This window comes from Lemur catta, chromosome 10 (assembly GCF_020740605.2).
Source record: "Lemur catta isolate mLemCat1 chromosome 10, mLemCat1.pri, whole genome shotgun sequence".
NCBI classification, from domain to species: domain Eukaryota; kingdom Metazoa; phylum Chordata; class Mammalia; order Primates; family Lemuridae; genus Lemur; species Lemur catta.
In genome coordinates, this window is record NC_059137.1 from 77,845 (window position 1) to 101,543 (window position 23,699).

Here is a 23,699-nt window from a genome sequence, read left to right on the forward strand (position 1 = left end):
ACGAGAGCAAGACGTCTTAGCCAAAATGTCTTCCTTCCAAACTCCTGGGAGAAAGGACAAGAGGGAAAATATGCGAGCATTATAAAAGTATGCCTATCGCTGATACTTTCTTAAACCACAGGTGTGCGGGGTCTCCTCCCGTTAGATGTCAGATGCAGACTGACTGACTGATAGACAACCTACTTGGAACGCAAATTTGCGGTGCTCTTGCCAAATTGGCAAGGGCTGGTCCTGTTCTTGTTGAGGTGCTGCTTGCCTGTGCACGGAACGGGAGTGCAGCACCTGTCTGCAATTCCTCCTGACGACGGATTAAAAAGATGCTAGAACCAGGTGGCCGGTTTTGTGGCTGCAGAACCAGCGGCGCTGGGACCGCGGAGCCGGCTGCCCCTCAGCGCGCGTGCGGACGGAGGGCGCGTGCGGCTGCGCGGGAACGCGCTGAAGCGGCTGCGGGCAGCGCGCCGGAGCCGGGACGGAGCGGAGGTAGGAGCGGCGCGCGGGGCTCTGGCGGGCACAGCCCGGCCGGGCGGCAGGGACGGGCGGCCCGCGGGGACGCCAACCTTTCCGGCGACGGCGCCGAACTTCCTGCCTGGCCGTGGCCACCGCTCGGAGGACACACAGACAGTGCGGACGCGCTGCCAACATGGCGCCCCCCGCGCCCGCCTGGCGCCGGCTCAGGCCCCAGAGGCGCCGGGCGGCGGGAACCGGCGGCTCCGGAGGGAGGGCCGGGCGTGGCGGCGGCGGAGCCGGAGTATAATGGTGGGGAAAGCTCGGCGGCGCGGGGCGGAGGCCCGGGAGGACGGCGCGGGGCCTGGTCGGGCCGGGAAGCTGCATAGTCGCGTGATCACGTCCGCCGGGCCCCAAGCCGCCCGCCCGGCCAGGCCTCCGGCCGTGCGCGGTGGGGCCGGCGGCAGCGCGGGCCCGGCGTGTGGACGGCGGAGAGGAGAGGACGCTTCGCAGTCTCCGGGCGCCGTGGGCGGTGGGAGCCGCGGCGCAGGGTTGGGCCGAGGCCAGGCGGGGGTCCGTGCCTGTCCCGGGGGCTGCGGGCGATCCCGGGGGTGAGGCCGCCGCTGCCTCAACGGGTCCTCGCAGGCCTCCGGGACTGTCCCGTGGGGTCCGCCGCCCTCCTCCCGCCGGAGCTCTGGGGAGAAGCTGCCGGGCCGCGCTGGGACGAGGGGGCTCCTTGGGGACGGCCGGGCCGCGAACTGTCCTTTGCTCTGTCCTCCCTCGCGGTTTTCTTCAGAGCCAGGCTGTGGAGGCGCTTTGCGGTGTGTGCACAGCACCTGGTGTTTTACACGGCGTCCTGTGCGGGGTTGTATGTGGTGTGTACTCAGAGTCATGCTGTGTGTGCACGGCATCCTTGTCCTTAAGCTGTGTATGCAGTACCGAGTGTCATATAGAGTATTACACAGTACCCAATGCCATGTACAGTGTGTTCATAGTACCTAGTGTTCTGTACTGTGTGTACACACTGTCCTTGTCACGCTGTGTATGCAAGCGCTACCGGTTGTCTCATACAGTGTATACGAAGTACTTGGTGTCATATACAACAGTGTATACATAGTTCCGCATGTCATACATGGTGTGTAGGGAGTATTCTCGTCACTTATGCTGTGCATACGGTACTCAGTGTCATAAATAGAGTATATACATAGTACTTGGTATCATGGGGTATGTACATAGTACCAAGTGTCATATAACGTGTAGATGGTATCCCTGTCATGCTGAGTACGCAGTATACAATGTATCGTATATAGCATATACATAGGACTGCTGTGTATGCAGTATCTTTGTCATGCTGGGTACACAGTACTCGGTGTCATATACATTATATACATAGCATCTGGCATCACATACAATGTGTACATAGTACTTGGTGTTATATACAGTGTGTACACAGTATCCTTGTCACTTTTGCTGTGTACCCAGTTCCCATTGTCATATACGGTGTGTATGCAGGACCCACTATCCTATACATTGTATATGTAATAAGTGTTGTCATATATGGTGTGTACAGTATCCTTGTCACTTCTGCTGTGTACCCTGTGTACATAACCAGTGTTATATACAGTGTATGTGCAGCATCTGGTGTTCTATGCTGTACACATACAGTACCAGTGTGCATGCAGTACCCAGTGTCATATACAGTGTGTATGCGGTACCTGATGCTCTATGCAGTGTGTACAAGGTACCCTGCTGTCATGTACAGTATGTATGCAATACTCAGTGTCATACAGTGTGTACCTAGTACAGTACCTGGTGTCACATATAGTGTGTCTGTAGTACCTGATGTCATATTTGGTGTGTATGTAGTATCCTTGTCACATAAGCTGTGTACCCAGCACCCACTGTCAGATGCAGTGTGTACACAGTCCCCAGTGTCCTATCCTGAGTATGTAGTACCCTATGTCATACAAAGTGTAAACATTGTCCCTGGTAATAAGGATGTTTGTGAGGTTGGAAGTGATGCCCAGGTGGCCCCCTCAAGGAGCGGGCATCCTACAGGCAGGCTGGGTTTTTAGGAAGGTCCTGGGTCCTTGCTCTGCCTCACTGTGGCATTCTGCACCCCACAGTCGCTGTGTCTCATGAGGCAAGACAATTCTTAAAAATAATCTAATTTGTTTGTCCACAGGCAGAAAATTAATGTTTACTTGTTTACTTTTAAACTGAGAAGCACGGTAGTATCAGCTTACTAATAATGGAACGTTTAAACTTTTCAGATTTTGGGGTCATTGGTTCTAATTAATGGTCTGAAGTTATCAGAGAGAGAATGTTGGTTGTACTTTAAAAGTTTAAAGGTTTGAGTGCTTTCTGGTAGGCAAGGTCATATTTGTAATTCTTCTGAATGTCTGATTTGTACATGCAGGAGATAAAATATGATTTTCTGTACAGGCATATTATTTTACTTGTCTTTGACTAATTGATGCAGATTACATTACAGTCATTATTTTTGGTTGACTCATCTTTATAAGATGAACAGGATACAGAATCAGATCAGAAGATATAGTTTGTAATTATGACAGAATCAAAATATTTTTCTTATTTAAGTATGAGATTAAGAGGATTTCTGTATTTTACAATGTCTTTGTTTTCTGTAGAAATTGCTGATGTGAAAACTGAATCTCCCTTTTACATTCTCTAAATTGGGCACCTTATTTTTGCAATTACCATTTGTGAGGTATTTAAATAAGCATACATGTCCTTCCAGCTTTACAAAGAAAAATCAATTAAAATGTTAAAATTTAGCTCTTTAGTTCATACTACACATTCCTAGGATGTGGTTATGTTGGTGCTTTGAATAGATATCATCTTGCATGCTTCAGTAAATGACATATGTTTGTTTGAACTCTTACTGTTTTGTAACCCCCCCTTTTTTCTTTTTAGGGTTGCTCAGATAATGTATAATATGGGCATTCATACCCTTTGGCATACCTTAATTGAGACACTAATTGGAGCGAACTAAGAATTTTAACATTTGTAATAGAAGTATGAAATGCTGCTCTAACTTGCTTACTTAAAGCCCTAATGCTCTGATGTCAGATTGTCTTTGTCTTCCTTGTCCTTCAATTGAATTCTACACAGAGACCATCATTACATTTAAGCAAAGAGGCTGTGTCTTAAAAAAAAAAAAATGGAGAAAATAGTCTTATCCTTGATAGTTAAAAACTTTTCACTGTTTGCAAACCTTAACTTGGATTTACTATTTAATTTTTTTTACAGGGTGATAGGGGTTTTTTTGTTCGTTTGGCTTTTTTTTTTTTTTTCCTTTGTCATTAGAGGTAGCATGGCAAAATGATGAAGAGCACAGACTTTGAGACACAACAGCTCAGGTTTGAATCTCTCCTCTGTCCTTTACTAGCACAGTGACCTTGGGCAAATCACTTTAACTTGCCATGCCTTGTCTCAGTTTCCTTATAGGAAAAACAAGGGGGATAGTAATTGCAGCAAACTCATAGGGTTATTGTGAAGATTAGATGAGGTACCATTTTTAAAGCACCTGAAACAGTGCCTGGCTCATAATGAGCACAGCAAAGATAGGTAAACACAAGTTGAGCTCCTTCTTACAATACATTAATTTCAAGTTGATTTAGGAAACACAGATCCTCAACCTGTAGTCTCAATAAAGGTATTTCCGTACTGTGTTCTGATATAGGCTGTCTTGTGTTCCCAGTGACAGTCTAACCTTAAGAATTCTTTCTAAATTTATTTGTTTTTTCTTCATTCTACTAGGAGAAGGAATATGTGTAATGCATGCCCGTCACTATTTTTTAAAAGCTGCCAGTATAAAAGTTGCCTATTAGAAATGGTAGTTTTAGTATTTGGAGCTCAAGTACCATGTACCTTAGGTTTTGAAACCTCATGTGCCCAAAGCATGGATTTAAATGAAATTCATAAATAACCTAAAACCTCATTCATCATTGATTTTGACTGTTATTTCCTATGATAGAAGTTAGACAGTTTCTGTGTTTAGTTTGCTTTGTTTCTGCTTTGCTTTTCCTAGTGTGCTCTTATTATTTTTTTATAAGTCATATTAAGAATAGAAGGAAGAAGAAAATGGACTGTCACATACATAGAAGGTACTCAAGGTGGTTTATGAGTCAAATCTAATTCAGGAAAATAGTAATTAAACTAGTGTGGAAAGGGATGAGATCTGAAATTATGGTATGATATATTCACATACGATATGCCTTGTCTTATTAATTTGTATTTAACTCTCATGACATACATCTGAATCTCTGCTTTTGCACAGTAGTTATCTCAGAATGTTGGAAAATAAGCATTCCTTACACTCCTGAGGGCTTGTTTACCTGAAGCAATTTTAATGTTTTTTATCATGACTCAATCTTTGACGAATAATACAAATATCTGAAATACGCATTGTGAGAGTTCTTATTTTAACCATTAGTTTTAAATTAATATTTCCCCCCACATCTGTCACCCTGTCTGTAATTGTTTCAGGTTGTATGTTTTATATTTGTTTGAAACAGACTTTTTGAATAAAGAAAATCTTTGTCACCTCTTCATTTGATCGTCCTTAATCCCTTACCAACATTTTTACTAGGAATTTTCACAAGAAGTAAAAAGTAACTGATTTGAGTTCAGTGTCTACCTGTATCTGTCATGTAATAACTTTGAGTTAGTTACTTGCAGTACCACTGTCACATTTCAAAACAAGTATGAATCTGCTTTGGTGCAGAGACTTTGTGCAGAGGTTGCACTGCAGGTTATCAGTGTTTTGCCCCCCAGTAGTCTTGGTTTTTGAAATGTTTTGGTGTCTACAATTTTATAACACAGATGAGTTATAATGATATATATTAATATCATGTATTGTCCATCTACTGTATGTCAGCCACTGTGCAATTATTTACATACATTATCTCACTTAAAACCCTTATGTATTATCATCTTAAAAGCATAGCAGTCCTCCTTTAAGTTATGGAAGGTTCACCTTGTAGCACACCCCTCATCCCCTCCCATTGCAGGACAAACAGAAAAACACACAAGCAGAAGAGAAGTGGGTGAATCAGATGTTTTGAGAGAGAATGTGATCCATGTCACATGAAAGTTTGAGAATCCCTGGAATAAGAGGTAAATGATAGAAATGAAGATAATGGGAGGGACATAAGACTCTAAATCTAAATACTCAATAAAATAGTCTTTTTGAGTAATCACGGCTTAACTTTAATTTTTAAAACATACAGAAATGAATTATTGCTTTAAAGAAAGAGCTTATGTGTGTGTAGGTACCTGCTGTTATGTTTTTTCTGTAGGAAATTCATAAAAAGTTATTTAGTTTGTATTGTGAAAATGCTATATAAGCTTTAATATCAAAATTAGTTACAAATGGAAAGAAATAGTCTATAAAATAAAAATTATTTGGAATTTTTTTTAGTACTTGTATAATCCATTACATATTTTAGGAGGGAAATTTAGCAAATTAGATATTTAACTCAATTCAACAAATTATTTAGATATTTAGTTAATCTTTGTTTTTTGTATATTTTCTATTTCAGAGTAGTATTCTGATTTTTAACACAGGTTTCTTTTAGGGGAAATTTAGCATCTTGGAATGTATTTTCACAATTAAGGTGCAGGGTAAGATCTTTTAAATGTGTTTGATCAGATAGCAGTAGAAATACCCTTATGTGCAAACACTGAAGTAATTTATTCACACTATTAAGTCATTGGAAAGTTACGTTTGCACTGGGTATGTGGCAGATTGCACTTAAAGTTGGTAACATCAGCAATTGTCCAGAGTGTTTGCTCCATAAATGGCTAAAAGTTTGTCTTTATGTAAAATTAAAAAGAGAAATGATGAGGGTAATAGAATACTGTTGCATCAGAGTTTTAAAGGAGTCATATAGACTCTTATCTATGTGTTCTTCAGAGATGAGAGTGATATATTTCCAGATCACATTATCTTATACATTAGTTGGAAAATGTGTTGCTGAAAACTTGTACACAAAGTTTTATTTTTTAAACTGAATAATAAGTATAGTAGCTAAGCTAGTTTTATTTTAAATAAATGCTTTTATAGTTCAAGTTGCTTCATAATTAAATCTTTCATAAAATCACATTAAAAATTGCATTTTTGTACAAGTAGAATATATGCAATTTTAATGTCTTAACTTCATTTATTAATACATTGTTATTTATTGGAACTCTGCTATGTGCCATACACTTGCTAGGTGCTGAGGTGAACAAGATAAGAGAGTTCTTGCCATTACAGAGTTTATAGTTCAGAGTAACACAATTACTGAAGGAAGCACAATAAAGTGTAACAAAAGAGAGTAAGTGCAGGGTACTGTGGAACAGAATCTGAAGTAAGATACATTGTATTTGAGTTAAGATTATTTGTGAGGTGTTACCACTGATGACTTAAAATTTATTCTAATTTGTAACTTTGAGATTTTACCGTATTAACCACCTGCGGGTTTTTTTTTTTTTTTTTTTTTTTTTTTTTTTTTTTGAGACAGAGTCTCACTCTGTTGCCCGGGCTAGAGTGAGTGCCCTGGCGTCAGCCTAGCTCACAGCAACCTCAAACTCCTGGGCTTAAGCGATCCTACTGCCTCAGCCTCCCGAGTAGCTGGGACTACAGGCATGCGCCACCATGCCCGGCTAAATTTTTATATATATATTTTTAGTTGGCCAGATAATTTCTTTCAATTTTTAGTAGAGACGGGGGTCTCACTCTTGCTCAGGCTGGTCTCGAACTCCTGACCTTGAGCGATCCACCCGCCTCGGCCTCCAAGAGGGCTAGGATTACAGGCGTGAGCCACTGTGCCCGGCCCACCTGCGGGTTTTTAAAAGCAACTTTCTTTCTTTCTTTCTTTCTTTTTTTTTTTTTTTGAGACAGAGTGTCACTCTGTTGCCCTGGCTACAGTGTTCTGGCATCAGCCTGGCTCACAGCAACCTCAAACTCCTGGGCTCAAGCAAACCTACTGCTTTAGCCTCCCAAGGAGGTGGGGCTACAGGCATGTGCCACCATGCCCAGCTAATTTTTTCTATATATTTTTAGTTATCCAGATCATTTCTTTCTATTTTTAGTAGATCCGGGGTCTCGCTCTTGCTCAGGGTGGTCTCGAACTCCTGACCTCTAGCAGTCCATCTATCTCAGCCTCCCAGAGTGCTAGGATTACAGGCATGAGCCACCACTCCAAGCCTAAAAGCAACTTTCTTATGTTAATTTTTTACAGTACTCTGTTAAAAAGTAGACCTGTATTAAATATCAAACATATGTTCTCCAGATATTATCTGAGCATTTAAGTGAAACATAGACCCATTTAAAAGTTTTAGTGCTTTTTTTTCCAGTTTGGTCAGCTTGTATGTTAAATAAATTTAAAATATAATTCAAAGAATGTAGGATCTTCTTTCTTAGTTTAAGCATTTATCATATGGACATAAAAGCAAGATATACAAATATTTTTCAATGGATTTCTGTTGAGAGTTTGTCACATTCTCATAAGTGGAATTAAAAATACTATTTAAAAAAATTCAGTTAGATACGATGGTTTATAGCAAGAGAATCTGACTTATATACATTTTAATTTGACCATGCACATTAGATCACTTTGCAAGTCCACTTTGCAAGCAGTTTCTAGCAAGCTAAGTTTTATCACAAACAGTGCCTGTGGCACTACGGTCTTTTTTTAAAGATGTCCATCATTGAGCATCTTCCATACTAGGCAATGTATATTTTCCATTTAGTCTTCACAACAGCATCATGAAGGGAATGTTGTTACAACGATTTTACAATAAGGGAAGAGACACAGTTAAATTGCTGGCACCCAAGTTCACACAGAGATAATCAAATTGGTTTCAATCCATGTGTATGATGACTACCAAACCTGTAGTATGTTATGCTACTCTGTCTCCCTAAAACCCATCAACCTCTTGGGTCTTTGTACTGATATGCCTTCATCTTCCCAATGTATCTTTATAAGTCTGCAAAAGTATGTAATATTAACAAAATGTAAAAACTATGCTCATTCTACCTACAGAAGCAGAAGGTGGAAAGGCAGGGATATTAGGAAACTCCTGATAATCAAAACATTCCTCACATAAAATTCTGGTTAATTCCAGTTTCACTGGTGATGATAGCTGGCAATCTAAGAACAAGTGTGGGTAATTGGCTCATTTTCTTGCTGTCACTATGGTAGCTCATGTTATAAAGATAACTTGAGGCAGGAGCAGTGGAGGTGGGGAGACCTATGATCTTTATTTTAATACTTATGTAATGGAGAAAAATGTTTGAAAACACTTGGAATTAACTCCAACATTAAAGCATTCTTGTCTTCAAAGGGGAAGTCATTGTCTTGAGGAATCTTTTAACATGCCTTCTACTGGATAAGTTCAATTTAGATTGAAATAGCTAATTTCTTGAAAGCTGTGGTAAATGCTAAGGCTTCAGAATTCCATTAGGTGTGCACTGTCATCTAAAATAAAATACCCTTTCATGAGAAGCATGTGGTGAAGAGAGTAACAGACCAAGTGAGTTATAGCATCCACAGATCCAGAGCATCCTGACAGCCATCAATAGCAATGTTCCAGTGGGTTATTAAATGATTTTCTCATATTTGATAGCTATGGAAAGATTTTTAAAAAGAAATTTTTTAACAAAGGCTAAGTATAGAGAAGCTCTCTGAACTTGAAAGCTATTATGAATTTTTTACTTTTCTCTTTTTGTAGATTCTTGATTTACTTGCTTATTGTTTGTTTTTCGTATCTCAAAAGTGCATCTGAAAAATGCTGTTTGAGAGAGCAAGTCCTTAATTTTCAAATGAATTTTGACATGGGGCACTTCCCCAATTAATATAAAATATGCCCGTTTTAACTTTCCAGTCAAAAAATAAGAATAATTTATTTGGGGTTTCCATTGATGGCAAATTTAATAGGTTTTGGGAGGAGGTGTATTTACCATTAGAGATGTTGTCTTTTTAAATTATAGACAATATAAAGTCTAAAGTAATTTTTTTCTACTGTACTTATAATTTATCATTTCTCTTATATGTTTGGAAATACCAAGTTTAATATCACTTAATATCAACATACCTGAAATGTTTCTTTTGAAATACCTACTTATTTACCACTCTTCACATATATGTTCTACACAATCTTAAGAAGCCTCTTACTTGTGATTAATATTCATGTTGGTTTGTTTCAGGCAAGAAACTGCCATTTCAATCATTTGAAACTTAAATTTTATTTTTTTTAAGGACTATTCAAATAAAATTAGTTTTAGTCCTAGTTACTTTGTTTTTTTTTTTTGTTTTTTTTTTTTTTTTTTTGAGACAGAGTCTCACTTTGTTGCCCAGGCTAGAGTGAGTGCCCTGGCGTCAGCCTAGCTCACAGCAACCTCAAACTCCTGGGCTTAAGCGATCCTACTGCCTCAGCCTCCTGAGTAGCTGGGGCTACAGGCATGTGCCACCATGCCAGGCTAATTTTTTTTCTATATATATTTTTAGTTGTCCAGATAATTTTTATTTCTATTTTTAGTAGAGACGAGGTCTCACTCAGGCTGGTCTCGAACTCCTGACCTTGAACAATCCACCCTCCTCGGCCTCCCAGAGGCCTAGGATTACAGGTGTGAGCCACCACGCCCGGCCAGTCCCAGTTACTTTCAAGTGACTTAAAAGCCAAATGACCAGCACTCTAACATAAAGTTAGACTTTCTCTTGGTTCATCTGCATTTTCAGACAAATGCTGATTAAAAATGTACTATTGTAAGCCTTAGTTACAGTAGTATTTGTACCGTATTGTTTTAAATGAATTCTTTGGGATTTTAGGTGACAGTGCTACACAAGTCACATTAGGAAGAAACAATATTTAGCATGCTGGTTCTCAATCATGACTGAGCATCTAAATTGCTTTTTAAATTTTGTTTTATAAAAACATTAAACCAGAATCTCTGGGGATGGATCTAAGCTCTAAGTTTTAAAAGTTACACTTTTTTAAATGTTTACATTTCAAATTTTTTATTTTTCTAAGTGGTATTCATGCTTTCTTTTTAAATATTTCTTTTTGGAATAGATTATAGAAAATGGTGTACCCTGGGACCTTTAGCTCTAAATCTCAGAAATTCTCTTTCAAGAATCAGATCAATTAAGTTTCCTAGGGAAAAAAAGACGATAATCAAAACAACCTGGGGGGAAAAAACACAACCTGAAAAATAAGTGCATCCTGGAAGAAAGCCTTAAGTCTTTTCAGGTTCCTCGGAAATGCTACTGTGTTGCTAGGTAAGATGGATAGCAAAAGTATCATTGACTGATGTTCCCTGATGGGCTCAGATATAGCTATAATCACAGGTAAATACGTACCATATCTTGAGGTAGGTAATATTCAGGAGATAGGCTGACATCCAGTTTGAATGTCTGGGCATTCCAGTAATTGGACTGAAAAGCAGCAGTGTGGTGTTCCTGCCCCTTCTGCCCTCAGTGCTCTGGATTCCTCATAATCCTGTACGAAAATCAGAAAAGCTTGAAAGCCTTTCCCTAGGGCAGTCAGACCAGCCGTCTTGGGGTCACATCTGCAGTCCATGATGAGACAACCTCAGAAAGTTTTCCAGGCTCTGCCCTGCTCTCTGGCTAGCCCCCTCTTTTCCCTGGCATTTGTCTGGGTTTCAGATGATTCTTCCTGTCCCTTCAGATTGGGGGTGGCATTTCCACCTACAGGTGGTTCAGTGGGTATGGCCATACAGAGGAGGAGACTCAAAGTCTTTCAGCTGAGCTCTAGAAGATTACTTACTTCCTTTGCCCTGGGAAGAAGTCCTTGAGCTGCAAGACTTACTGTGGCTTCAGCCACTACTGGACAATATCTGTGTTCACTCCTCACTAACTGTATTTCTCATACAAGCATTTTGAGGCTTCATAGTGATCCTAGGACCTAGACAGTTGTGATAATTTCCACAGGTTTCTTTAATTCCTCTTTAATATAGGTTCATAATTCTCCACCAGTTTCACAAAGTCAAGGTGCATGGCAGATGGGTTTTAAAGGAGGAGGGACATCTGGGAAGTGACAGGGAAGCCTCCCTGGGCTGGCACTGTTGACAGGGTGTTCAGCAGAGTCTGGTCCATGTTCTTTATTTGCTTCTCCCACTGCATGACATGGCCCTTCCCCAGGTGGCTGGATTCCCAGTGGTGTTAGTGTTCTGTCTTCTCAGTTTTTATAAAATTTGATCTTGAACAGAGTAGAAAATGTTAGGTGGCTATACTATTGTGAGTCAGTATTCTTAAGTAGGTACCATTTCATAGAATTATCCTAAATATTGTAAATAATAGGAAAGCAAAAGAATCTGAAGTATTAATCATAGAAAATAATTGGCTTTGAAAAATCTGAATTCTCTGAAAAAAGGCTAAACTGAAAATTGGCCACTTCAGTCTCTGGTCTCTGTCTCTGCAACTCAGTCCTCAGACTCCTTTTGGATTCTCTGTGCCTGCACTGTGGCCTGAGAACTGCTTCAAGGCAGTAAACTGGTTATTATTTTAAAAATATAGTTTACATTTGGAAGAGCAACACACTAGTAAAGTATAACTAAATATATTCAGTTACCTTACATTTTAAATATTTGTACTCTACATTCTGGGTATGTTTTAGTGTATATGGGGATGGATTTTATACTTTATCAAGCCTTACCCTTTAACTAGACATTATATCACTTAGGAGAATGGCACTTTATTGTGAGAAAGGACAAAAGCTGAAACAGTCTAATGACGTGCATTGTTTTCACTCTTTCACTTCCTTTTTTATGGAACCCTGCTCCTTAGGTGATGTAATGGTCACTAGTTACCTTGCCCATCCTATCTTCAAAGATAGTGAAGGGGAAATTTGAGAAATGTCATTGTGAGTGAAGGAAATAGTTTGCCAGAATTCACCCAAAGTTAGCCTGAAAGTGTTACATGACTGGCCCAGCACCATCCTGGCAGGTTTGAGTGATTAGCCATGCCTCAGGCTGTGGCCTGGGTCTTGGCAATTTCAGGAAAATAATTTAGATTTAAAATACATGGCACATGTTAATGAACTATTGTAGCACAAAAGGCTTATATAATTCTCTCTACTTTTGTGCTTGAAAAATGTCCATAACAGATACTTTTAAAAGTTAATGGTAACAGTAACAATGATGGAAACTTTCCTAGAGGGTGGGGGAAAGTCGCAAAGGAAGGGGAGACACATGGAAAAATCAGGAATCATTGAAAATTCTTTGTAAATTGATAATTTTAAATAGAAGCTACAAAAATAATCCTCTGCTCACTCCCCACTTGAACAAAGTGACATGTAAATTGGCTCCAGTGACTTTTTTCTTTAAATATACAGTTCAGTGGTTTCTAGTATATTTACAAGGTTTTGCAGCTGTTACTAGTATCTGATTTTAGAACATTTTCACTGCCCCCAAATGAAACCCCAGATGCAATATCAGTCGTCTCCCATTCTCTTCTCACCCCAGCCCCTGGCACTCACTATTCTACTATTTGTCTCTGGATTTGTCTATTCTGGACATTTTATATGTGTGAAATCATATAATATATGGCCTTTTGTGTCTGGTTTCTTTTACTTAGAACGTTTTCAAGGTTCATCCATGTTGTAGCATGTATCACTATTTCATTCCTTTTTATGGCCGAATAATGTTTCATTGTGTCAATAATATTCCATCTGATGTAACACATTTTGTTTATCCATTCATCAGTTGATGGACATTTGAGTTTTTCCCACTTTTTGGCTATTATGAATAATAATGCTATGAATATACATGTACCTGTTTCTGTGTGGACATATATTTTCAGTTCTTTTGGGCATATATATAGAAGTGGAATTGCTGTGGTCACGTGTCAACTCTGTTTTCTTTTTGAGGAACTGCTGAACTGCTTTTGAAAGCAGCTGTACCATTTTACATTCCTACCAGCAATGTATGAGAATACCAGTTTCTCCTCATCTTTGTCAGCACTTGTTATTGTCCGGATTTCCTGACTATAGCTACCCTGGTGGTTGGGAATGGCATCTCATTGTGATTTTCATTTGCATTTCTCTAATGACTAATGATGTTGAGCATCCTTGTGCTTATTGGCTGTTTGTTGATCTTCTTTGAATAAATGTCTGTTCACATCGTTTGTCCATGTTTTAGTTGGGTTGTCTTTATATTGAATTGTAAAAACCTTTTATGTGTTTTGAGTAGAAGTCTTTTATCAGATGTAGGATTTGCAGGTCTTTTTGACCATTCTTTGGCTGTCACTTTCTTGATGGTGTCCTTTGAAGCACAAAAGTTTTTAATATTGACGTAGCCCATTTTATCCATTAAATTTTTTCTTTGGTTGCCTTTTGACATGATATGATCTCTTTTTTCTAGTTTGTTTGCATTCCACTGTGTAGATGCCTTGCACTGTATTCCACCAGTTCCTTGTGGATTTACTATTACAAATACTGCCATAAGACATGAATGTGTATGTATATCATTTTGTGATTTTGCCAGTGGGATTGCTGGGTCAAAGAGAAAATGCATATGTAATTTTGGTGGTTATTGCCACATTCCCCTCCATAAACATTGGGACATTTTCTGTTCCCACCACTGCTATATGAGAATCCCTGTTTATAGTTTTGCTAGTCTGATAGGTATTAAATAGAAATGCTATATTAGATGTAGTTTAGAAATTGGTCTTCTCTAAGAGAAATTGTCTTTCCATAACTTGACCTTTTGTGTTGTGTTTTCTGTTTGTATCTTTTGCTCATTTTTTTCATTGGGTTTTTGGGGCTTTTTCTGAAATTTTAGAAGTTTCTTTCTTTCTTTTTTTTTTTTTTAACATACCAAGGATACTAACCCTTAATTCATAATTTAACTTGCAAAAATTTCTTTTACTTTTACCTATCCCATTTGTCATGCATATTTTTGCGTTGTTTATGGTGTATTTTGGACATGTAAAAGGTTTTAATTTTGCTTGTTTGTTTTTAGGTTTTGTGGGGTTTTTTTGTGTTTTTGTGTGTATGTGGTGGTAGTCCCATTTTTCAGCCTTTCGCTTGCTTTGTTTCTGGATTTTGAGTCATAGGAAAGGGTGAAGCAGGAGGATCTCTTGAGGTCAGGAGTTTAAGACCAGCCTCAGCCACATAGCAAGACCCTGTCTCTATAAAAAATAGAAAAATTATCTGGGTGGGGTGGCATGTGCCTGTAGTCTAAGCTACTTAACAGGCTAAGGCAGAAGGATGGCTTGAGCCCAGGAGTTTGAGGTTGCAGTGAGCTATGATGATGTCGCTACACTCTAGCTCAGGAAAGAGTGCAAGACCCTGTCTCCAAAAAAAAAAAAAAAACTGAGTCTGTCTTCTCAAGCCCTGCTACTGCTTTATCAATTAAATTTATTAAATCCTTTGTTGTCATTTAAATGATGTTCACTGTGTCTTCACCAGGAGTAGATTCTATTTCAAGAAACCACTTTCTTTGCTCATTCATAAGAAGCAACTTCTCATGTGTTAAAGTTTTATCCTATGATTGTGGCAATTGAGTCACATCTTCATCTTCCACTTCTGTTTTTTTTTTTAATTTAAAAGGCATTCTCCATGATTTTCTAGCTTCCAGGTTGCTACTGAGAAATCTGATACCAGTTTGTTTTATGACCTCTCCTGTCACCCACCCTGCGGAGCCTTTCACCTCCTCTTCGTACCACCAGTGTTTGACTTTCCAGGTGGATGTGCTTTGCGCTTCCTTCCATTCATATGCTGGGCATTTCATGGTCTTTGTCCATTTGCAGATGCCTATTTTTCATTGGCAGGTACTTTTCTTGAATAATTTTTCCCGTTTTCATTCTGTAACTCTTGTTATTCAGATATTGTATCGCAAAGTTTTTTTCTCTTATCTCCTATTTGTGTATTTCTTGTCTTTTGTTTCTACTTTGTGCAAGATTGCCTCAATTTTATTTTCTAACCCTTTTACTGAATTTGTTTATCATATTTAAAGTTTTTTGAATATTTCTATTTAGAGTATCGTATTTATGGTTTATACGTGCGATTCCATTTCTTACTTTTCCATGATATCAATTATATGTATTCTGTTTGCTCCATATGGCCTCTTTCTCTCTTTTGTGGAGAAGCTGGTCTCAAATGTCTGGTGATTCCTGGCTGTCTGTTTGTATTTATGAGTGAGACATTGGGAAGCTAGTTGGACATTCTTTGTGTGGGTTTTACTGTTGGGATGTCAGGTGGTCAGATAGATGGCTTTTTCTTTAGGTTCCTTCAAATGTCAGTGTCTGAAAATTCTTTCTCTGGGATCATTTAATTTCTCCAGAAAGGTACTGTTTGGTCTCTTGTCTGCGCCTGAGATCAGGCAACTGGAATTTGGTGGTAGAAAGGGACTTTACCTGTTCATGATTCATTAGGTAGCTTTTCCCTTAAAAGCCCCCCGATGCCCATCCCACCCACTCCAGCTTAAAATCCCCACCTTGCTCACCTATCGAAATGGTATGAAGCCCAAGCTGCCCACAGTCTGCCTTCAATCCTGCGTGGCCTGATCTGAGTACAGTTCTCCACCTCCTTCATACTGATTCTCCTTATTCGCCACACTCCCTCCGCTGTCCTTTCTCAGTTATGTCTTTGCATGTGTTTTCCCCTTGGTGTGTCTAGCTCTTTTTCATCATTTAAGTTTTACTTCATTTATGATCTCCCTAACTTTCTATGATAGGCAGGATTGGTTAGGTTGTGCTCTGAAACAAGCAACCTCAAACCTCAGTGGTTCAAAAAATGGGTCATGCTCATTCTACCCATCCATCATGGGTTAGTGGGAGCTCTGCCTTGAATGGTCCTCATTCTGGTAGGAGGCTGACAGCAGCCACCATTGGGGCATTGCCATTGCCCGTGGTATATAGAAAAAGCGTAGCAAATCAGAGTAAGATTCATGAATCTTCAAATGCCAAGTGTCATAAATCACTTTTTTAGGGTTGTGGGGAAGTGTGACAACCCAAATAGGTGGCCAGGCAAAGATCTCAATCAGTGGAGGGTTACGAAGCCAAAGTTCAAGGACAAACCACAGAAGCACCTGTGCTATCTGAAGAGGGATTTGGAAACTCAGTATTTAAAGAGTGAGGGCATATAGAAAGAAAAAAGGGGAGAGGGTGGGCCATGATGCAAATGGTGACATTCTTGTGTTAGTGCCAGGAAATCTTCATTTTACACAAGATTAGGTAAATGTTTGAAGAGAAAAGGGAGTAAAGGAAGAATCAGTTATGCAGATGTCCCTGGGTAGCTGGAAGAAAGAATGGTCTTGTCTCTGTTCTGCACTTGGGAAGATAAACTTGTAATCCACATTATTAGTGTGGAATCAAAGTGGACTTTAGTTTTAGGAGCTAGAGTTAGCCTGCAGACCTGGAAGTTACAATTTGCATGTCCTCATTGATGGGAGGCCAGCAAACAGTGTCCTTATGGATGATCTGTGGGAACTGTCCATGTAGATGCCTGAAGCCTTTTACCTTTCTGTGGCAATCTGGCTAGTAGTGTTAGTAACAGCTGTTCATTTGCAAGAGGGCGTTGCATGACTCAGCATCTGGGCTTGACCTTCCCTTTTGGCATAAGGAGTTGGAGGGTCCTGAGGTTTTGATTTTCCTTTACAAGTGCAATACTGCTGTTGCTTAGGACAACTAGAAGTATTTAGTGAACAACACTGATGACCACCACAGCAACCTTGACCACCCAATCTAAAGTGGCACTCCCCATTGCCTGCTGTTTTTTTCCTTTTCTTTTCTTTTTTTCACAGGACTTGTCACTATCTGAAATCATCTTTTTGTTTTCACATTTATTGTCTGTTCCCCCAATAGCCTCAAATATTAACACTAAGCCATATAAGTATAGGAACCTTTCTGAATCATTCACCACTATATCCTGAGTACCTAGAGCAGTGCTTAGCAAATAGTAGGTGCTCAAAAACATTGGATGAATGATTCTAGGTTAATTTTTGAAATAAGCAAAATTTTACACTTCCCACTAACGGGAATACGCACTTTAATAGAACTGGGCCCTTTTCCTATTTTCTTTAATGTCCATTAAACAAAATTAGGTGTGCTTTTGATATGAATTGCTATAGACAACTGAGAGTAATTTTCTTTGATAGTAATAGAGTTATTTTTTAAGTATTCAAAAACATTTTAGGAAAAGTCTTTAGAAATGACCATCATTAATCAATACAAACCAGAAAGTTATCGCAAAAATACAATGTATTATGCTTATAATTCCATAAACTTCCAATTGCAGTATTGATTTAGATCACTGGCAAAAAACTTCGCTGGCCCAACAACGTGGAGTGCAAAATGATGCAAAATTAGTAGTGTTGTCTAACAGCAAATATTTTCAGCTCTTAGCTATATTTTTATGAGAATACTTGTTTATCTTTGCTGAATAGGGAGATATTTATGTTATATTTAATCATAATTTTACGTGACAAGATGTAAAAAAAAAAACACCTTTTAACTTCCTTCTAGTTCTTTCTGTCCCTGCAGAAATGAATAGTCACTAATAATTATTACTCCCTTTTGCTTGTAAATGACATTCTTCCTTATGAAAGAGTTTTTCCTTCCTGTGAATAAAGAATTTTTTACATTTTGAAATTTTAACTTTATATACTTATAGGCTGCTTTCTATTAGAAGTGTAAAATATTAGAGTTTTTAATGGAGGAAGTTTGTAACTTAATATTTGTTAGGTTTGGACACATAACCCACTTTGGATAAAACCAAAATAATTTATAGCAAGTAGAGAAACTAACAGCCTAGGTTTCATAATGTAGTTCTAAAATTTTTAGATTAACGTGATATACTCATCTTTTTAATGTAGTAAATTGTTGATAAGCTATTACAACTCAAATCTCTTCCATAATTTATGATTTTTTGTAGACTTCCATTTTTATGGAGAAATGTGTAGACAGCAAAACTGCTTTAGGTCATTTTTGTATGTGATAGTGTTTTTGACATGTTCAGAATGCAAAAATTTGGCTCACACCTGTAATCTTTGCACTCTGGGAGGCTGAGGTGGGAGAATTGTTTGAGGCCAGGAGTTCAAGACCATCCTGAGAAAGAGCGAGATCCTGTCTCTACAAAAAATAGAAAAATTAGCCAGGTGTAGTGGTACACGCCTGTAGTCCCAGCGACTCAGGAGGCTGGGGCAGGAGAATCGCTGGAGGCCAGTAGTCTGAGGTTGCAGTGGGCTGTGATGACACCACAGTACACTGGCCCAGGCCACATAGTGAGACTCTGTTTCAAAAAAAAAGAAAGAAAGCAAAAATTTGAATTATGCAATCTGCAGCCAAAATTTCTGTTTATATGGATTTATTTGCTTCCCCAGGATACAGTGTTGTACAGTGTTTTGGAATTATTAAATTCAGACTTTTCCATGTTAAGCTTGGATCCCATGCTGAATGGTGTAGGGTCTCTGTCCCACAGAATGTAAAGAAAGTGTCAAAACAAACTAACTCTTATGGGAACTGTGCTGTGCTCTGGCAGGTACAGTGCAGGTTGTATAGGTACATAGGACATTTTTATGCATCAAATACTTGAGGCTAACAGAGAAGCCCTTTATAGTTCCCCACTCTTTATGATTAAGCAGGAGAAAATTGAATACTTTCTTTTCACTATTCTTTTATATTGATTTCAATAATTTTATGGCGTATTCCTGAATTTCTATTTAGGAGAAGATAATTATTTTCCTTAGGATTCTTTAGATTTATAAATATTAATAAATTTTTTCAAATATGGCCAAAGTTATTAATTTGCATGTGATATACTTTTTTTGTTCTTATTAAAAACTATGTTTTCTCTGGCTTGAATTTGATCTTCTGGCTTTAAAAAAAGTTTATGTATGTCTTTTCTCTCTTATATAGTCAACCTCATCCTCTCAACTGAATCTTTTTACAGGATCTCAAGCATTTTGAAGCCTTTAGTATTTGAAATGAATCCTTTGTTGAAACATGATTAACTGAATGTGCATTCTTTCCTGAAACCCTATTGAAATGAGTGTTGGTGTGTGTGTGTGTGTGTGTGTGTGTGTGTGTGTGTGTGTGTGTGTGTGAATCCATATATAGAGACAAAAAGAATGAGCTAGACTAGAGTGTAGAAAAGATGACATTTTGGAAACTGGAAAGAAGGTGGTGGAAGTGTCTTTTGATTTAGCAGGAAAGGTAAGTGCCTGAGAGGGAAGGTCAAGGAACATGCCAGTTTGAGCCTCAAAACCATGGAAATCTCAAGAATTAGAGGCACCAGGTCCCTCTGGGGGTGGGGAAGTGAAAGGGCTGAGAATGGGGTGATTTCTCCCAGTCTGTAGTAGTTACATGCGCAGAGTCCTTCCCTAGCACCTGCAGCCAGCTCGCTACCTTTTTCTATACTGCAAAAGCCTTGAGGTGTGTTTTCTGAAAAGGGCAAATGAGAACAGTTCTCATTTACACTGTCTTGAAAGTGGGTGATGCCCTTCTAGAAACAGGGGTACTAGGAAACAGTCTAGACTTCTACTTCTGGCCATGGCAGAGCAACTGCTAATGGACTTACATTCCCACCATCCATGATGAAACTGGGTAAAATACACGAGGCTATTGTTTACCGGCACTGGGCAATAGACAGTATAAGACTGCAGTCCCGAGAGGAAGTAAATAGAGGAGATGAGCCCACAGTTGCCCTGCTCTGTGTCTGGGGAAATGTCTTGACTGGGTCTTGGGGCACTGGAGATGCGATAAGAGTTCAGAGCAGTTGTGAGTGTCAGCACGTTGTCCTGGTAGTTAAAACAGTGAATGCTGGGCCGGGCGTGGTGGCTCACACCTGTAATCCCAGCCCTCTGGGAGGCCGAGGCAGGTGGATCACTCAAGGTCAGGAGTTCGAGACCGGCCTGAGCAAGAGCGAGACCCCCATCTCTACTAAAAATAGAAATAAATGATCTGGCCAACTAAAAATATATATATATAAATTAGCTGGGCATGGTGGTGCATGCCTGTAGTCCCAGCTGCTCGGGAGGCTGAGGCAGTAGGATCGCTTAAGCCCAGGAGTTTGAGGTTGCTGTGAGCTAGGCTGACGCCAGGGCACTCACTCTAGCCCGGGCAACAAAGCGAGACTCTGTCAATAAATAAATAAATAAATAAATAAATGATAAATAAAAACAGTGAATGCTGGTTTAATTAGAAAGTCGGGTATGACTTTATTGAGAAGATAAGAGGAAGGATAGTGTATGTGCATTTTTGTTGGGGGTGGGTGTATGTGGAAGAGATTAATTGACTTGAGGTAGGACGTCAGTAGGTAAGGGTAGGGCTTATAAATACAGAGGTAAGTACCAAAAAACAAAACTAAAATAGAGGGCAGGGATTGCTGTAGGGTAGCAGCAATAGAGGTACAGGGTTTGGGATTGTTTGATTTTTGAAAAATCATACGTACGTATTTGAATTAAAATGAGGATAAAATTTGCATAACCATAGACCTTCCTGTGCCTTCTCATCTCTTTCCAGGTCCTTTCCCATCTGCCTCCTCCCTTTGTTCAGCCTGTCTTCTGGGAAGAGCTCTATTTCTGTTTCAGTTTCGCCACCTGTCACTCACTCCTTCACCCACCCTGATCCGATTTGGAACAATATTATTTCAACAAAATAATATTACTCTTGCTAAAGTCACCAGTGACCAACAGTTTGCTAAATCTAGTGGACTTTTCAGTTCCTTTTGCTTTTTGACTTTTCAGTGATACTCTGCACTTTTTGAAACCCTATCTTCACTGGATTTCTATAGGATAGCTCTCCTGGATTTCCTCTTAGTTCTTGGGGCCTAGGTCTCTTTCTGCCATATTCTATCCTAGGGAAGTCAAATCTGCAGTTATGGTTTTGGTTACTATTCTTGGGTGTCTCACAGATCTTCAGCATGTGCTCTCCTGAACTCCCCAGGTGTATCTCCACATAGCTGCTTGGCATCTTCCCTTGGATTTCTAAAAGGCGTCTGAACTTGGTCTGCCCCAAACTGAACTCAGCACACACACGCACACACCACTGCCTTCTGCAAACTTAGTCTTCATCCCACAGTCCTTACTTCAGTACCCCGTGTAAGCCAGAAATGGAAGCTTTGTCCTTGAGACTTGCCTCTCCCTCGTTCCCCGTCCAAAATTAAGTCCTGGTGATGTTTTCTCTAGGCTTTTTTTTTTTTTTTGTAAGGCAAGCATGGAAATGAGGTTTATTGAGGAGAGAAAGATAGGATTATAGGGCAAGAGCAAGATACAGGTTTACAGAGTGTGATACGTATGCCACAGATGACGACCAGACCCATTGTCACAGCAGAAAAAGAGAGCTAGGCTTTTTTTTGCTTGACTTGTTTTATGACGAAATAAAATAAAAACCTTATATGAGTTAACTCCAGAAGAACTCTCTGATACATAATCCTCTTGGGATCATTGTACTTTATTCTTGATCCTAACATAAAAATATATGAAGAAAAGACCTCTTAGGACTTTTCTGGCCCCCCATGGCTCTTTAACAGTAAAATTTAGTATGTAATTAAAAAATAGCATCCAAGATTCATAGGTCTTAATATATTTAGTAACTCTTATCTATTTATCTTTATAAATTCTCTTCCTTTGTGCATGACTTATTTCTTATTAGCTTCATGCTCTTATTTTATACTGATCTTGAATTAAATTGCTGAAGGGGATGTTACAATAGGGTTATTAAAAATATTTCAGAACTGTTAAAGTGGAAATAATTAAACTCTTCAAAACAGTTTCAAGAACAGTACAAAGATATCCTGTGTTCCCTCAGCCTGATTTCCCAGTTGTTAGAAATTTACCATATCTGCCTTATCACTCTCTCTTTCTCTGTAGATACAAGTAATTTTTTTTGGAACCATTTGACAGTAAGTCACAGATATGATGTCACAGGACCCCTCAATACTTCAATGTCTGTTTCCTAAAAAATAGAGACACTTTTCTACATGAATCACATTATACCCATCAAAATCAGGAAATTAATATAATAGCACATTCTAATCCACAAACCTCATTCAAATTTTACTGATTTTCTCCAATAAAGTCTTTTATAGATCCAGGATCCAATATAGGATCACATGTTGCATTTAACTGTCATGTCTCATTAGTTTCCTTCTATCTTGAACAGTTCTGAGTCTCTCCTTCCTTTCATGACCTTGATATTTTGGAGAGGACAGGCCAATTACTTTGCAGAATGTCTATCAGTATGTGTTTGCCTGATGTTTCCTCATGACTGGATTTAGGACATGCATTTTGAAAGGCAGCTGTGCTCACCACTATACCACCAATGTACTCAGGACATACATTTTTGGCAGGAATACCACAGAAGTGATGCTGTGTTCTTCTCAATGCATCCTATCAGAAGGCACATGATGTTGATTTGTCCCATTGCTGATGACATTTACTTTTATCATTTGGTAAGATGATATCTGCCACACTTTGCAATGGAAAGTTAATGAATAAATATTGTCTGGAGATATTTTGAGACTATGTAAAAATCCTGTTCCTGATCACACTTTCACCCATTTATGTTAGTATCCAGTTTTACTCTTTGACCAAAACAATTATTATAAGGGTTACCAAATGGTAATCATCCCTTCCATCATCGTTCTACATTTATTAGTTGACCTTGTATTGTAAGGGAAAGCTTTCCTGCCTCTGTATCCACCCCCCATTTATTTATTAATTGATATCAGTATGGGCTCCTAGGTTCCTATTTTATTCAATGGGTTATAGACAATTGCTCTCATTATATCATTTCTTTGATGTTCAAATTGTCCCAGATTTAGCCAGTGGGAGCCCCTTGGTTAGCTCCAGTGTCATTTTGACATATCTCCATGATCTTTTGGGAATTTCCATACTTTATGGCACATGATGTTCTAGGCTTATTCAATACTTTCCCTGCCTGAGCCCTGAAATTAGCCATTTCTCTGGTTCCTTTTGAGGAGAATAGTATTTAGAAACCAAAGTCTGGATGTCTGGCATGCTCATTGCTGCTGGTATACTCATCTTTGTGTTTATGTGTATATGTATGTATGTGTGTGCATGTATACAAACATATACATTTGTCCCTTGTTCCTTAGTGGGGGATTCAGTCCAGGACCTCCTATAGGTACCAAAATCCATGGATGCTCAAGTCCCTGATATAAAATGGTGTAGTATTTGCATATAACCTATGCACATCCTCTTATCTACTTTAAATCATATCTAGATTACTTATAATACCTATAATACCTAATGCAATGTAAAT

The 23,699-nt window shown here is 39.1% G+C and overlaps 2 long non-coding RNA genes across 4 annotated transcripts in view; one reads left to right on the forward strand and one right to left on the reverse strand.

Annotated features, from left to right (window-relative positions):
* The first annotated feature begins 3,739 nt into the window (after positions 1–3,739).
* Positions 3,740–23,699, forward strand: part of LOC123646483 — a 28,387-nt gene continuing 8,427 nt past the window's right edge. The window contains exon 1 of one of the 3 annotated variants that reach the window (XR_006737915.1): positions 3,740–3,827. This is a non-coding gene — a long non-coding RNA (uncharacterized LOC123646483). Of the gene's footprint in view, positions 3,828–13,824; positions 13,929–23,579; positions 23,603–23,699 lie in introns of those variants that run through there. The other 2 variants (XR_006737916.1, XR_006737917.1) reach the window with 2 other exon arrangements.
* The window catches only part of LOC123646484, a 59,673-nt gene continuing 54,662 nt past the window's right edge, over positions 18,689–23,699 (reverse strand). The window contains exon 7 of the long non-coding RNA XR_006737921.1: positions 18,689–18,705. This is a non-coding gene — a long non-coding RNA (uncharacterized LOC123646484). The remainder of the gene's footprint in view (positions 18,706–23,699) is intronic.